Source organism: Dermacentor variabilis, chromosome 8 (genome assembly GCF_050947875.1).
Source record: "Dermacentor variabilis isolate Ectoservices chromosome 8, ASM5094787v1, whole genome shotgun sequence".
Classification (NCBI taxonomy): Eukaryota; Metazoa; Arthropoda; class Arachnida; order Ixodida; family Ixodidae; genus Dermacentor; species Dermacentor variabilis.
Window position 1 is genome coordinate 50958844 of NC_134575.1, and position 15265 is coordinate 50974108.

Below are 15265 nucleotides of genomic sequence, written 5' to 3' on the forward strand. Positions count from 1 at the left end.
GCTTCGCATGGCGTGTCTGGTGGATTGGATTGGATCCAAATGGTGGCTTCGGCAGTTGATTAGCACGTTCGGATCCAATCCATAGATTAATTCGAGAAAAATGGCGCTTGCGTTGGGGACTTCGGTGTTTGCGCTGGCGTTGCTCGAGGGGGAAGGAGAGCGGGTGGCATTGCGAAAGGCATTTGAAGAAATGGCAGAAAGCGAATCCCGGCGTCGCTTTCGTTTCTCGAAACAAATGGTGCGTTGGTTGTACGGCGAAGTCGACCCGATCATCGGTGCCAGCGAGCCACTGGAATGTTGTTGCTGCCTCTTGAAAAGTGCGCCACTGCTCCCATCGTTTCTTTTTTCTTTCTTTGTTCTCGCTGTGCGCGACACCACCTAGCAACGATGCAGATAAACTAATAGCTATAAATTGTAGTATTCACACTTACTACTATTTGAAAACGTGTTTAAGCTTGAGAAGACAAAATTTAGAGAAAGTTTTCATTCATTGGAAGACGAGAAACATGTCGTTTTGTAGTATACTGTCTGCAAGCAGATGACAAACGAGGGAAGTAAACTTCAGGGGAGTTCACCGCTTGTCGATTGACTGCTCTCTCCGCCCCGTTCTCAGAAATTTTGCATACTGCCACTGTGTGACGTTGCAGCAACCGAACAGAACGCGTATCGAACAAAGATCTCCGATCGTGCCCCTGGCGTGCGCCGCAACCACAGTTGAGGCGGCAGTATGGACGGCGACAATTCTGATAAGCAGGAGGAGGCCTGTAATCGACATCGGAACGATATTAGGAGGAAACGAATCGCCCAGGAAACAGACGAACAGCGCGCCGAACGACTGGCTGAACGCCGTGAATATGCCGCCGCGAGACGGGCACGTTTAACGTCCGATGTCTCGACCTCTAGCAGCAGCGACAGCAGCCGGAGGAGAGACCTGAGTCCTGCTTCACTGAAGAAGACCCGTGATCAACCATGGAATGCGCCTAAGAGACTTCAGCGGGCCCAAGAAACCGAAGAACAACGTGCCATTCGCCTAGAGAATAGGCGTAACAGTGACGCGGCCCGAAAGGCGGCATGTCAGGCCGTCGGTGTATTGGACGAGGAAGAAGTTGCTCGACGTAGAACGGACAATGCGATTCGAGTAGCGGAGAGTGGCAGTGCGACCTGGAAGCTTCGAAACCGACTACACGAACAATCCGTTCGGCTTCGTTTGGGACGTTTGTGAGCGGCAGTAGCATAAACGAGACTTGACACCGATGATTAGCACCATGCGTCCAACTCTAGCTTTAGCCGTGCTCGAGTGGGGTGAGCAACGGGGAGCCGTGGCAGGTGCTTGCTCAACATGTGGAGCCAGTTTACAGAAACGGAAGATCCCGCTATACAGTCTAAGCAACGGGTATAAGTATCCACCCATGCCCTCCGGTTTACCACCGTTAAACGACGTGGCCAAGCGCTTGATCTCCCCGCGTATCCCGCTTGTCCAGATCAGGCGACTCATGAAGTGGCGGAATGGCTGCAGGTTAACCTGCAGCTGTAATCAAGATTAACTAAGGCTAACCATGCTGTGCCTTAGCTTTCGCTACGCATATCCTGGCATAGCCGAGCTATGCCACTGCCAATTTTTTTTTTTTGCGACACATTTCACATTGAGAAATTCAATTTTGTTGAGTAACGTCTGCGCACTACACGAATGGCCAGCGTGGTTGCGTATGTGCGGTTCGGCATGATTTCTGGCTCACCAAAAAGGTCGACGCGGGACGCGGGAAACCGAAACCGGATTTTCTGTGACACGTGGCCTTAACGCTGTCGAGCTCATGTAATACGACATTCTCTTTGGAAATTGGCGTGCTCTGCATCCATCTATGAGCGAACAATTAATGTCTATGGGCTTTATGAAGAAGCTGACTGTCTTTATTGCGCTGAACAGAGACCAAGATATTGGTCCTACCTTATCGGTCAGCACACACGGATAATCGAAGCCCGTTTGCGGGCACTAGTGTTTACCGCACATATAATCTTCCTCAATATATCCCCAAATATAACTTCGATATATCTACCGACCCAGTGGCAGCCAACAGCCCCGTAACATAAATAAATATAAAGAAAGAGAGAGAGCGAGAAAGAGAAAGCTCACTCCTATCAGTTCATTTGTCAAGTGTGATGAGTGTGCACGCTCGAATTAACAGGCGCCGACGCATTCTGAATTTAGATGCAGCAGCAGTCTACGTCACTTCGCGTATGCAGGAGCAGTTAACGTAAACAAAAGCAAACACGCGCACTTGTCATGGTTGCGTATAGCAGCTATGACGTTGCGCTGCTATGCCCGAGGGCGCGGGTCCAAATCCCGGTCACGGCGTCCGCGTTTCGATGGAGGTGAAATCCGAAAACACCCATGTGCTGTGCTTTGAGTGCACGTTAAAAAAAAGCCAACCGGCCGAAACTAAACTGAAGTCCCCGTCTACGGCGTGTTTTATAATCATATCGTTGTTTTGACACATAAAACGCACTACATCTCTGATAGAGTGTCGTTACTCTGCATATTGGGTTCAATTATTAGCGGCGAACCGCAGGATATGTAGTCAAATTGCACGTTTAAGCGTATCTGTGAAAATAGTTAGGCAGATATTCACTGAAAAACGGTGAAATTCATTCATACGGTGAAATTCACCTATCCAAATTCAAAGTATATCAGTCTAAAAAAGCAAATTATTGTGTTGTAGATAAAGATTGAAATAAAGTGCGTGAAACATCGGAAAACAACGAAAACTGAAGTTGCACAACAGTTTGTACACTGTCTCGGAGGCGGTGATCTTCTGCAACTTTTCCCACACTAACGATTGATTTTTTGTTTTGTTATGTTATCGTCGTTCTTAGCTACCTCTCTCGCTTGTCGCTAAGGGCGAGCTGTGAAAGCCTATATCGAAAAAGCGCAGAGAAGGTCCACCGAGTTGTTGGGCACGCGTTGACGGCACGCTGGTTAGGACTTTCCGGAACGACCGAGTCATCCATCTTGAACGCTGCTTAGCTCCGAAAGGTATGAGCCGACCTAAGCTGGATAAGGGGGCTTTCTGTATTAACAAACGAGCTGAAGTGTCCCACGGTGCACGATAGCTTTCCTTCTTGTTTAGACAGTGCTACCAGAACCAAATCTAGAAAGTTGCGTCGCGTTGGTTTCTCGGCTGCTTAGTGCAAGAAACCGATGTGTGCATCCAGATGGATGCCTGCACTTCTATACCAAGCCAAGCTGTAATGTCTGTCACGATCAATACTGCTCCTTTTCAGTGACAGCGGCCGTGACAAACACAACGTTTCGCCTTAACAGTGAATGGCGTTTCTGCTGCGAGAACGTGCGAGGTGCGTTTATGTTCTGTTCGCGGTGATATTTTTTTTCTTCGCTTCTAGTAAGCGTATACACGGTTATACGGCACAGAAATTGCGACGGAAGGTTGTAGAAAATGTGTCATCTGTCTAGTACTATTGACGCCATAAGTTAGGCCCTGAATGAAAGGACGACTTCGTGACATCTTTTACTGCTATATGGCGGCTGAAAGCATCCTTTGACCACTTTTTGAGCTATATATTCTTGCTCGAGCAGTCAGATGACAATTTTTCGGAAGATTTAAGGACGGGGCTACGTCGGCGTTAGCTTTTATTACGTTACAAACGTGGCAGAAGACGAGCCATTTCAGTGATCCGATTAGACGGCGCAATGGCTAGGATTCCAACGTTCTCTGACTCCGGCGGTCGTGCTAGCCCAAATGTTGGGCGACAGGGAGAGAAAGAAAGAAAAAGGAAAGGGCCGGAAGGTTAGCCATGTTACTTCTGGTTTGCTATCCTACACTGGGAGACGGGGGAAGCGGGAAAAATAGGGAGAGATGAAAGAGACAAGGATAGGAAGAACCGGTGTTCCGCCCCGACACTCAACACCGGTTCAGCGAGCAATCGAAGGTTTTAGCAGTGAGCAGAGATCAGGTCTCCTCGAGAAGTGCAGCAGCGTCCTTGTGGTGCGCTGTACGGACAGCGGTCGAGTGGACAGTCCAAAAACTTTCTTTCTTATGTGAGCGCCCTGTTATCGGGTCAGTTTACAGCCAGCAGAAAATGGAACAAACTTTGGTGCGTGTACCAGGACTACAGTAAATTCGCCAATATTATATCCACAACGACGGAAGTAACTCATGCCTAGATAAAAAAAAAAAGACTGTCCCATTATCTGGCCCACCCAACAGGATTGGAAAGTGCCGGTTTATACAGGGCTTTCAAAATGAACCTTCAAAGGGAAACCGTCAGTAATTTTAATTTAAAAAATGCCATGCTAGCTAAGCAAACTCAGCCTGTAAGTGCTGTTTGCACGCATTTGGTGGACAACCGGGGTCAGTAATATGAATTAAATACGATGGCCTTCATCTACCTAATACTGAAGGCAACAATAATCACGATATGACAAAAAAATTTCATTAGCAAAACTTTGTTAGCGTGCACGCATTTACTAATCCTAACTCTCCTCGAAAATTGTGCCCGCGCAAGGGCATAAACTAGCTCGGCAAATAACATTTGCGGAGCTGGTGTAGGGCTTGCACTGAAGTACTTCTAACTAATAACATTGAAGGCACTCTATATAACGCAAATTCTTGTTGTGGTTAAATGCAATTCTGTGCAATGCGCCGATATCGACGGGCGGTAATAGCTGCGGTTCGTTTTTCCGTTTCGGTATCAGGAACGTTCTTTATTGCAAGCTTTACTCGACGTATCCAAGCATACTTCAAACGTGAAATTTTGCCCGGTGGCTGCTCGATATCTACAGTATCTGAAACTAGGCTCTTTCGTGCGGCCCACAATTCCTCAACTTGGAAGACACATCACTTAGGAAAAAGAAAGAAAAAAAAATACAGGACGATTGACTAGAGGAGACAAGCCCGTTTCCTCTCGTCATCGTCCCGCTCTTTAGGCGCTGTTCTACAAGGTAAGTAACTTACTAAACAGCCCTGTTCAGCACACTACAGCGAAAACTTCGTTGTGGTTTGCCATGCGGCTTGATTGATACTGCCATGCGGCTGGACTGTTGTACTCAGTGGCCGAATTGTGCACGTTACAGAAGAAAACGTAGCCTATTGCAATTCATTAAAAAATGTTATTCATTGCAGGGATCAGTCACTGGCCCCCGCGGACAGTGATTCGGCAGTTAAGGAAAAAGTAATTACATTCATCAAGGCTTCTTTTGGGCCTATTTGGAATATTATACTAGTATTGTTGAAGCAGCGTTGCAAATTTTAATCATACAATGGGACGAAAACAGCGCAGACGAAGCGCATCTCTCAACTGCCGCACGTGCCAAGCTTAGTTTGCGTGTTATCCTTCGCGCATGGCGTTGTTGCTCACAATGTACACACCCTGTTTGATGCAGTCGATAGATGCGCATCGTCTGTGTAGTTTTCGACCCTGCGCATATTTGAACTTTGCGACGCTGCCTTATAAGTATCAGCAATGAATTACCGTCAGGTCACTTTTTTCGCGACCTTTATTAGCTTTGCGCACATACAATAAACAGAAGGAGCTGACCCGGCTTCTCAGTGCAGCTTCCGCAGAACTTCGCGCGTAGTTGATCCTCGCTAACAATTGACAGTCAAAAAGTTTGCGAAATCCTCACCGGCGCTGCTTGGGCTCGCGCACAAAGTGTTCCCGGTAAATTCCAATGGAGAACCGAAATAATCATCCGGAGGTGACTTCCTGACATCCACGTTCGAAATGGCCTTCACTGTCAGTTCGTCGCAGCTCCCAGGTTTCGCCTGTTTGAATTTGCGCATGCGCGACGCTGCTACGTGCATGACACGACCGTGGCCCCGTTCCAGTGCAGTTCGCGCCGGATTCGAGTGCGGGAAAGTGTGTCTCCTGTTGCACGGGCCGTCTCCTCAATAACGTAACCGCTCCCGTGTGCGTGGTTGGTAAAAAAGATGTAATGAATTACAGGAAGCGTTACTGAGTACAAAAGCAGTCGTTCAATTTAACAAGTGGCAAGAGGTTTGATTGACTGCAAACAATGAAATTCATGTGATTTCTTATGTACGATAGCAGGCGCAGTGTTTGAAGGGGTGGACTGCATCGAGCCGAGGCATCCTACCGTGACTTCGTCTGTCTCCTTGTTAACCCATAATGGCAGCATCTGGGATGCGTAACGCGCTTCATCATCATCATCATCATCATCATCATCATCATCATCATCATCATCATCATCATCATCATCATCATCATCATCATCATCATCATCATCATCATCATCATTTTCTTCTTCTTCTTCTTCTTCATTATTGTTATCAACAAAAACATCTTATTACGTCGATAATGATTACAGGAGCGCGCGAGGCGCGTTCAGGCCACCGCCGTTGTCGTCAGCGTTATCGTTTGTTTCCTATCGAGTGCGCATGCGTGGCATGCGCGCGGATAGTTAAATGTGTTGCAGAGACGCGGGCTGAAGTTTGGTTGCAAACAAATTATGCGTGGCTCTGGTATTGCTAACACCAGAGACCAGCGGAGCGGGGGAAGTTGAGACTTCAGAAAAAACCATGCCGTCTTTCTCTGTGGGGCCTTTCGGTTTCGACGGCGCCCCATTTGAGGCACCCGCCGCAACAAAAGCGATTTGTCGAGACGCCATATGCGTCGGTGTCGTGTGCCAGACGCAGCCCCAAGGCGGCGGCAACCACTGCTCCTTAGCCCTGATGCATGCTAGCTCCGACGCCATGTACCTGGTAGCCTCTTGAAATCCGCCGAAGTTAGCGCGCGTGTTTTTATCACAAAGCAATAACGTCACACCACCTGTGTCCCCGCTGCACCACTCCTCCTCCCCCGCTAGGCTCCACTCACTCTCGCCGCGGTGGTATGCTGCGCGATGCTATTTTTATACTCTGCTTTCACTCTCTGTCAACACTCTCTTTCCCAGTTCCCGCGAAGCTGCGGACGTCAAGATTAACCCAGTGAGGTTCTAACAGCTCCAGTGTAAAACACTGAAGTGGTTGCACCGTCAACGCTACGGCTCAGTCGCCTTGGTGGCGAAGTCCGGGCAGCGTTCTGATGCTGGTGGTAGCACTGTGCATGTGTTTCACACATCAAACGCAAAGCTGTGGAGAGAGAGAGAGAGAATCAATTTTTCTGCTGCGCCCTTAGTGACGGTTAGTGCGCGCTGGCACCAGATGGGGTGGAACCTTCTTTTCAGGTCCCATATGCGTCCAGCAGTTCCTGGCCCCTAGCCGCCAGCGCGAGCTGGGTCGGTAGGTCGGGGCTGGACAACAAGGTCTCCCATCGCTCGGGGCGGGGGGGGGGGGGGGGGGTTGGGGCTGGGGAGGGGGGGTGTAGGGATGGTGGGGGCTCTTGAGCTTAGTGCACTCTGCAAGGATGTGTGCTAGAGTGCCTTTTGACCGGCTGCAAAAAGGGCATGAAGTGTCATGCTCTGTTGGGAACATCTTGTGCAAGAGCACGGGATGCGCTAGCGACCCCGCTTGCGTGCGTCGCACGATCGTTTTCTGCATTCGGTTGAGTTGCGGATGCGGACGGGGAAGCCTACATCTGCCGCTTCTGTACATTTGCGTGATTTCTTTGTAGCTTGTCACGGGGTGCGGTAGCTCTGGCTCGTCCTCGGCCCGGATTGAAAGTTCTCGGGCATAGTGGTCGGCGAGTGCGTTGCCGTCCACTTGCGAGGACCCACACCGGGACCCACACGAGCTCAACGGCCCGTCCCGGTGATTTGCATTTGGTGAGGATCGCTAGTGCCGCGGGAGAGATGTGTGGAGGCTGGAGAGACTTTTCGCAGTTACTGCGTTCGCACTTGGAAATATTTCGATGTTTCTTGACCGCAATTGTTCGAAACTGTTCTTTTTATAGGCTCAATTCAGAACGAAAAACAATTAGCAGGGACACGTACGACTGCTTAAAAGTGGGAATGCGAATGGAACTATAATATGGTTCCTTTAGTGAAATGTTTTTGATCAATGTTTTCAACTGGGAGGCAGAGCGCCCGTTTTGCACGCTCATGACGTGGCGTCACCTCTTCCCTATTGGCTGGGCCGTCACGTGGCCAGTGACGCGGGCACTGGGCCACGCCTTTAGTCAGCCAGAACCGTGGAGACGTCGTGGCGTCGGGGAAGCGTGCACGTCTCGCATCCAGGACGCCCGCGCTCGATTCCTACCCAGACCGAAATGCACCGAATTTTCTTTTTTCAAAGCCACGAATTTCCTTCGTTTACAGGAACCTCATGAGAAATTTGACGTCACTTTCAGCGTCTTTGACGTCTTTTCACTCTTTGCGCCGTCGGCCATTTTCGGTACCATCGCTCGGTATTAATGCTTTGGCATTAGAATAATATCTTCCTTACGCACAAACGAACCATGAACTTACACAGCTGCTAATACGATGTTCTAGATCAATGTTCGTTGCTTTTGTTTTACAGCCAAGCTATTTATGGTTAGGCTTCCCTACCAATTTTACTCTGCGACAGCAAAAACTGTCATCATACCCCCCAAGCAAGCAAGCAAAAATGCAACGACTCATCCCTCCCGTAATGTAGAGGCGCTATATGTATATATATTCCCCGAGCGGGTCGCTCCACTCTTTTCAAGATGCGAAGTCGGTTAAGAGCAGATTTTTAATGCGAAAGCATTACACGCGCCGTGAAACGCAAAAACCGGTGTCCGTTGTTATCATCCGGTGGTACCGAAACCCACGTGACCAATTGATGACGTCACGTTCCCGACGCTGGACTTGCTGAGGCTCGCACTGCTGCAAGATCCCACGGTAAACAGCCACGGCGTTGGACCTGGCCGACTCCCAAAATTGAATTGAGGTGCATCAAAGTAGATCAATGCGGATTAATGTGGCTTAAGGTAGATTAAGGATCATCATCATAATCATCAGCCTGGTTACGCCCACTGCAGGGCAAAGGCCTCTCCCATATTGATATCACCATCAATGTTGTTATTATTAACCGAGGGTCCCACTACAGTTCTTTCACTTTGGGACCCTCGTCTGTATATTTCTCATGTAATTACTTCTTTTTTTGGAACGAATAAATCTGAATCTGAATCTGAATCTGAATCACCAACAACCCCGGTCATGTACTAATTGTGGCCATGTCGTCCCTGCAAACTTCTTAATCTCATCCGCCCACCTAACTTTCTGCCGCCCCCTGCTTTTTAGGGGTAATTACCGCCCCCGCTTTTTAGGGGTAATTATTGACCGCGACCTATGATGGAGCCCGCATGTTTCATACCTGAAAAAGAGATTATTGACAATAATACATCTCAAATTTCTCGGCGGAAAGTCATGGGGCACTTCGGTGCGGTCAATGCTACAGCTTTATAACGCCTTGTTCCTCGGTTTCGCAAGATACAGCCTCCCTGTGCTTGGGAACACCTGCAAAACAAACCTGCCTGTACCCCAGGGACTACAAGCTCAAGCCCTAAGGACGTGTCTCGGTCTTCCGAGGTGTGCGTCTACAGCGGCAACGATTGTCATAGCTCGAGATCATCCATTATCAATTTACTTGGCAACCGACGCTCTCAGGGCGCATATTCGGCACGTTGCCCGATTGCCTTCTCACCATCTTGCCGCTCTACCCGCAGAAAGGGCACACACAACTTTCAGTCGTATAATTGGTGCCAATCGTACCTCATTGCCATCGAACTACATGCCTGCAGCATGACCATCTTCACCTTTATGGTGCCTGCACAGACCGGACATACGCCTCACCATCCCAGGAATCATGAAGAAAACCAACATGCCGTCGTCTGCCGTTAAGCAGGCCACACTTCTACATGAGGTGCACAGTGGCCGCGTACACGTTTACATCGATGGTTCAGTCAGATCTGCAAGCGCAGCTGCTGCTGTGGTGATACCAAGAAGATCCGTCAAGATACAGCTAAAGGCGTCACATGTATCATCGACGACAGCTGCTGAACTGGTAGCCCTGCGTGCGGCTCTTCATTTCATCAAGGAGGAATCATCCCACGCATGGTCAATCTTCTGTGATTCCAAGGCAGCCCTACAGAGTGTACTCACAGCACTGCGCCATGGATCACATGAACAGCTCGTCGCAGATATCAGAGAAGTCCACCATCGACTAGTTGACGAAGGACACGATATAATATATCAGTGGTTGCCTAGTCACTGTGGCATACATGGCAATGATCGAGCAGACGCAGCTGCCCGATCTGCCCATGACGGCGTCAACTGCGTTGCCATTCTTCTTTCGAGAGCCGACGCAGGGAAAAAACTTTCCGCACTTGCGCGTGACCTGACATTAGCCCAATGGAATTCTTCCGATTTCACAAGTGCACGCCTCCATACCCTGGACCCTAATTTAGAGTTCCATATTCCGCCCGAGCTTTCACGACGTGACTGCACCCTTCTTGTCCGTCTATGGCTTGGAGTAGCATTTTCAAATGCCTACTCTTTCCTTATCGGAATGGCCAACAGCCCACTGTGTGACTTCTGCGGGTGCAACGAAACGATCGAGCATCTTCTTTGTCAGTGCTCTCGTTTTAAGCCACAAAAAACTGTCCTCTCAGCCACCTTAGACAAACCGGACAAGCGCCCAATGACAGAAAACAAGATCCTTGGTACCTGGCCTACGCCAACATCAGCGCGATCCGCTATGAAGGCGCTGTTGCGATACTTGAAAGACACGGGACTTTCTGACAAATTGTGACAGTACCCTGTGTGGCATAGGACTGTACGGTGACACTGCGTTAGACTAGGAATGCCATTGTGGGCTGCGTGACAGTGCCCACAGAAATAGTTCGTGTGTACGTGCGTGTGTGTGCTTAGGTTTTTTTTGTTCCTTTCTTTTTTATCCTTCTTTCTTTCTCACCTATTGCATCCCCTTTCCCCTCCCCCAGTACAGGGTAGCCAACCGGAGGTAATCTCGGGTTAACCTCCCTGTCTTCCCTTTGCCTCTCTCTTCTCTCTCTCTCTCTCTCTCTCTCTCTTTATAGATCTCCTCAGCCACTTGAACTATCTCATCCCTCTTAGTAATGATATTGCCGGCTTTGTCTCTTAACGCATACTTCTGATTCTTGCCTATTCCTAGTTTCTTCTTCACTGCTTGGTAAAAATTAAAGCAAGGTGTATTGAAGTGGATTAAAGTTGGTACCAATTATAGCAAGGTGGATTAAAGTGGCTTAAGCTGCGTTCAGGTCGGTAGAAACTAGGGCAAGGTGGATTAAAGTGGACTAAGTTAGAGCTGTGAAGGCGACGTGACAATACATGACGTAATGTCTCATGGGCGCAATCAATTAGAGAAGTCATTATATATTGCGCATTCAATTCACTTAAGGATACCTAAGTGACTGCGAATTTTGTTTTTCCTACGTCCCCCCCCCCCCACCCAACCATGGCATGGAGTAAGAGTAAGACTCGACTGACGAACTGTACGACTAGCTCAGGTTGCACAATAACGGGTTGTCTCTGTACCTCTGTTGCGAAGCACTTTCCTCACAAAGTAAAAAAGAAAAAAAAATTCTGTGACCACGCTGAAAAGTAGGGAGCTAACAAGCTTGCGGAGAAGAGGACCGTGACAAAGTGAGAGGTAATTAGGTCAGCGTCATACGGAGATGCCGTGACGAAGTGCTTTGCGAGCCTCGTGGCCTCGTGTTCTAACGCAAACAAATCTAGAGTCAATTTTCGACGCACTATTTGCTCACCTGTCGGTGACTCGCGATGTAGGCGCACGCACAAAAGAAATAAAGAAGGAAAGAAAAAAGCGGGCAATCGTGTTCAGACTAGCTTGTCGCAACGTTTCCTCGCAAGGAGCCAGCTTTTGTCCAGAGGTGACAGCGCTATATTCTATTTACCTATAGTTCGAAAAAGACAAGTTGCGCTGAGATGGAAAGAAGTTGGGAAGATTTAGTTTCAAGGAAATAGAAAGCAGAAGGTAAGAATTAAAGCGGTGGAAAAATAAGAGAGAGAAAATGGTAGGAAGAGAGGAAGAGCAGCGGAACCGAGGCATCAGCATGGTAATGCGGGGGTAGAGAAATAATGGGCGCAGAGTGTTCGTGTAGTTGAAAACTTTAGCAGCATGGAAGCATCAGTCCCTTTCTTTAAATCCCCAAAGGCCGGTTGTTGCATCGTTTGTAGGGGCGCGGGGATGAATAGAACACTCTTGTCATAATTGCGGTCGCAATGACAGTATTATCTCATTCGTTAGTGTTAAAAAGTACTAGCTTTAAAAACCAACATGTTGTGCAAACTACGTGGTATTCCCCGACAAGAGAAAGGAAAATAAGTAACAAACGAGTCAGTAATACATGTAGTAGTAGATGCCGCCTCTGATTCCTGCATTTTCCTGCGAGACATTAATCTCAACAAGATGCTTCATTTTTGTGTTGCGCATTTGATGTCTGTTGCGTAACTGCGTATATACCGTGCCCATCATTTCCCACGCCGTAGAAGTCACCTGTACCAGCAAGGCACACGTGACGCCAGGGAAAGCGCTCCGCTTTCCATTAACGAGCCTGTTTCTCTTTCTACGCATATAGCACTATCGCATTGTGGCGGTGCGGGTAGCCCTAGAGTCGCAGTAGGCGTAATATTGGCATCAGTTGCAGTAGGAATACCAAATGTTTGTGGGGGCATAGATCAGTAATAAGAGCAGTGTTGGGGCTGCTAGAAGTAGGTGTAGTAGCTAGCGTAACAGAAGTAGTAGCAATTGTGGGAGTACTAGCAGTAATCATGTTAACTGAAGAGGGCGTTTGTTCCAAACCTGGGGGCGTACCCACCTAATCAGTCCATTGAGATGCCACGTGGGAAACGGCCTCCGTGGCAGCGGCCCAAGGCTTCGTTGCTTACTTGGACTGGCCGTACTTGGCACGGTGTGGCGCCTGGCTTCACAGCAGCTTGTCGCAGTGTGCGCCGGTGCCAGGGTGCCGTCTGAGTCAGGCTGCGAGGTTATTTGAAACTAATCCCACGAGGGGGACACAGCGGGGCTAGCGGAGCGTCTACCAAGTGAGCGTCCCTGAAGAAAGCCGGGCACGGTGTGGAGCAGTCAGCAGTAGAAGCAATTGGTTTAACAGCATTAATAGTAGCAATACTAGAAGTAGCAGTAGTAGAAGCACTAAGGGTAGTGATACTACTTGTAGGCGTACAACAAGTACTACTACTGCTGGTGCTGCTACTACTACTACTTCTACTACTACTACTACTACTACTACCACTACCACCACCGCTACTACTACTACTACTACTACTACTACTACTACTACTACTACTACTACTACTACTACTACTACTACTACTACTACTACTACTACTTCAAGCTACGGCACTCGTGGTTGAGTGTCCACCTCGGCTGTCAGAGTGCGTAGGTGCAAAACCTCGTCGTCGCCGGTTTCCCACCAATTATCCAAATGGGCAGAGGTGAATCCACGTAAATCCTATCGAGCCCGCAAAACCACAGAAAGTGGGCTCGGGCCACACATCCCATGGCGGCAGTTTCGAATGTGGCATTCAAGAACACCTATCAGGTGGGGATGCCTTCTATAAGGCTGATACACCCCCCCCCCCCCCCCCCCCCGCCCACCGTCCTTTACCCGTCAATGTGAGATGCAAAGCCAGGATTAACCCATAGAAAGGAGTACCATACTGTCACATGAATCGGGCATCATACTGCTTCTATTACCACTAGCAGAAGCGGTAGTAGATGTGGTCAGAGTAGTATCAGCAATGATAATAGTACCAGCAGCTCTGTGCCCTTGGGTCGTAGCGGTACATACACACATTGTGGAGTTGGAGAACTGGGTCGCATAAATATCAGTTACCAGTCACAGCGTTTCTACATGGCAAATTGGCGAAATGAACTACCGATAATGAAAGCGACGGAATAAATGAAAACAAAAATATAATAACAAAGAACAAAAGTCAGCCAAACAAGAAAGAAATTGTACGGCCTGAATTTTGCTGCCAAACCTCGTGACATAAAAAAATTCTTTTCAAAAGTTCGAACTTCAATATAACGTTCGTGCGTGACTTTTTAAAGTTGTTTCGATCTATCACGCTTGTCGGACGGACGCACTAAATACACAGTTGCTTGTTAGGGCTAGTGTGTCTCTTTTTTCCTTCCTTCCGGTTGTTTAGCGCGATCAAGATGGGATGGAAAGCCGCAATTAACTTATAAAAAGCGAAGCTTACCTTAGACCGAGCCTCAGCAAAATGCAAAACAGGTAATTTCGAGTTCTGTAAACACTGCCCTATGTAGCTATTAGGTTGTTTGTTGCAGCCTGCGAATAAGTAGAACCTTAGCGAAGCCACTTCCCAGTTACAAGAAGCAGAAAAAAAAAATTCACCGCCGGCTCGCAACCTCGCTGCTGAAGTGTACAGTTTGCTGTAATTAACGCCGAGGTGATAGTTAAACTAGGATTGATCGAAGAATTGGGCGGTCGTACAGTATAGCGAGTGTAACTTCTCCGCGAATAATTTGTTTGGCCAAATAAAGTTAAAGTGGAGTTTCACGGAGTGTAAGAAAGGAGTCGTGGATCCGCGTTCATTGTGCGCTGTAGGTTCTTCGGTGCTCTCAATATTCCGCCACCTGACAACATTCCGCGTGCCCCAGCGTCCCCGCCAGCTCTTCTCAGTACTTTCAATTTCAAAGTGGTGATGAGCCCACTGAAATTTCGCGTCTGTTATGTTACAGACAGGTGCTGCCCTAATTTTGGAGAGGCTTTTCGCATTTCAAAAAGTTAAAAGACTAGTAAACCTAGAGAGTATATTGCTTTTTTTCAGTTAGGGGGTAAGTGTTCTATACAATTTCTTGAAAATTGCAAAATTAGAAACGAAACTTCTGTGTTTACATCTCGGAAACACGGCACAAAAAAATAATGATACGCATAAACTGAGCGAAATCGACGTAATATACACCTCTATGAAACATGATATGGCAGCGGGACTTGTGCGAAGCCCTCGTAAACTTTGTTAAAATTTCACGTAAGCTTCAGAATAATAATTGCCTTTGTCCCCCTTGAGATGCTCTAACTGATACAGTTTGCATAACGGCAATATCTAGTTTTAGTGCAGACTGACGGATTTGTAAAGTTCGTCCTACCTTTTCGTACGCACTTAACCAATTCTCAGTAATTTCTCTAAAAAACTTTTTCGGTGCCATAAATAAATATTGCGCTTACAAAAGTCCTGCAAAATTAACTTTCTGTATCAAATGCAAGATATTTCATTTCAATCAGCATAGCGGCTGTCTCGTAAGAGACTTTCCGCGTTTTACATGTATCGGAATAAGCG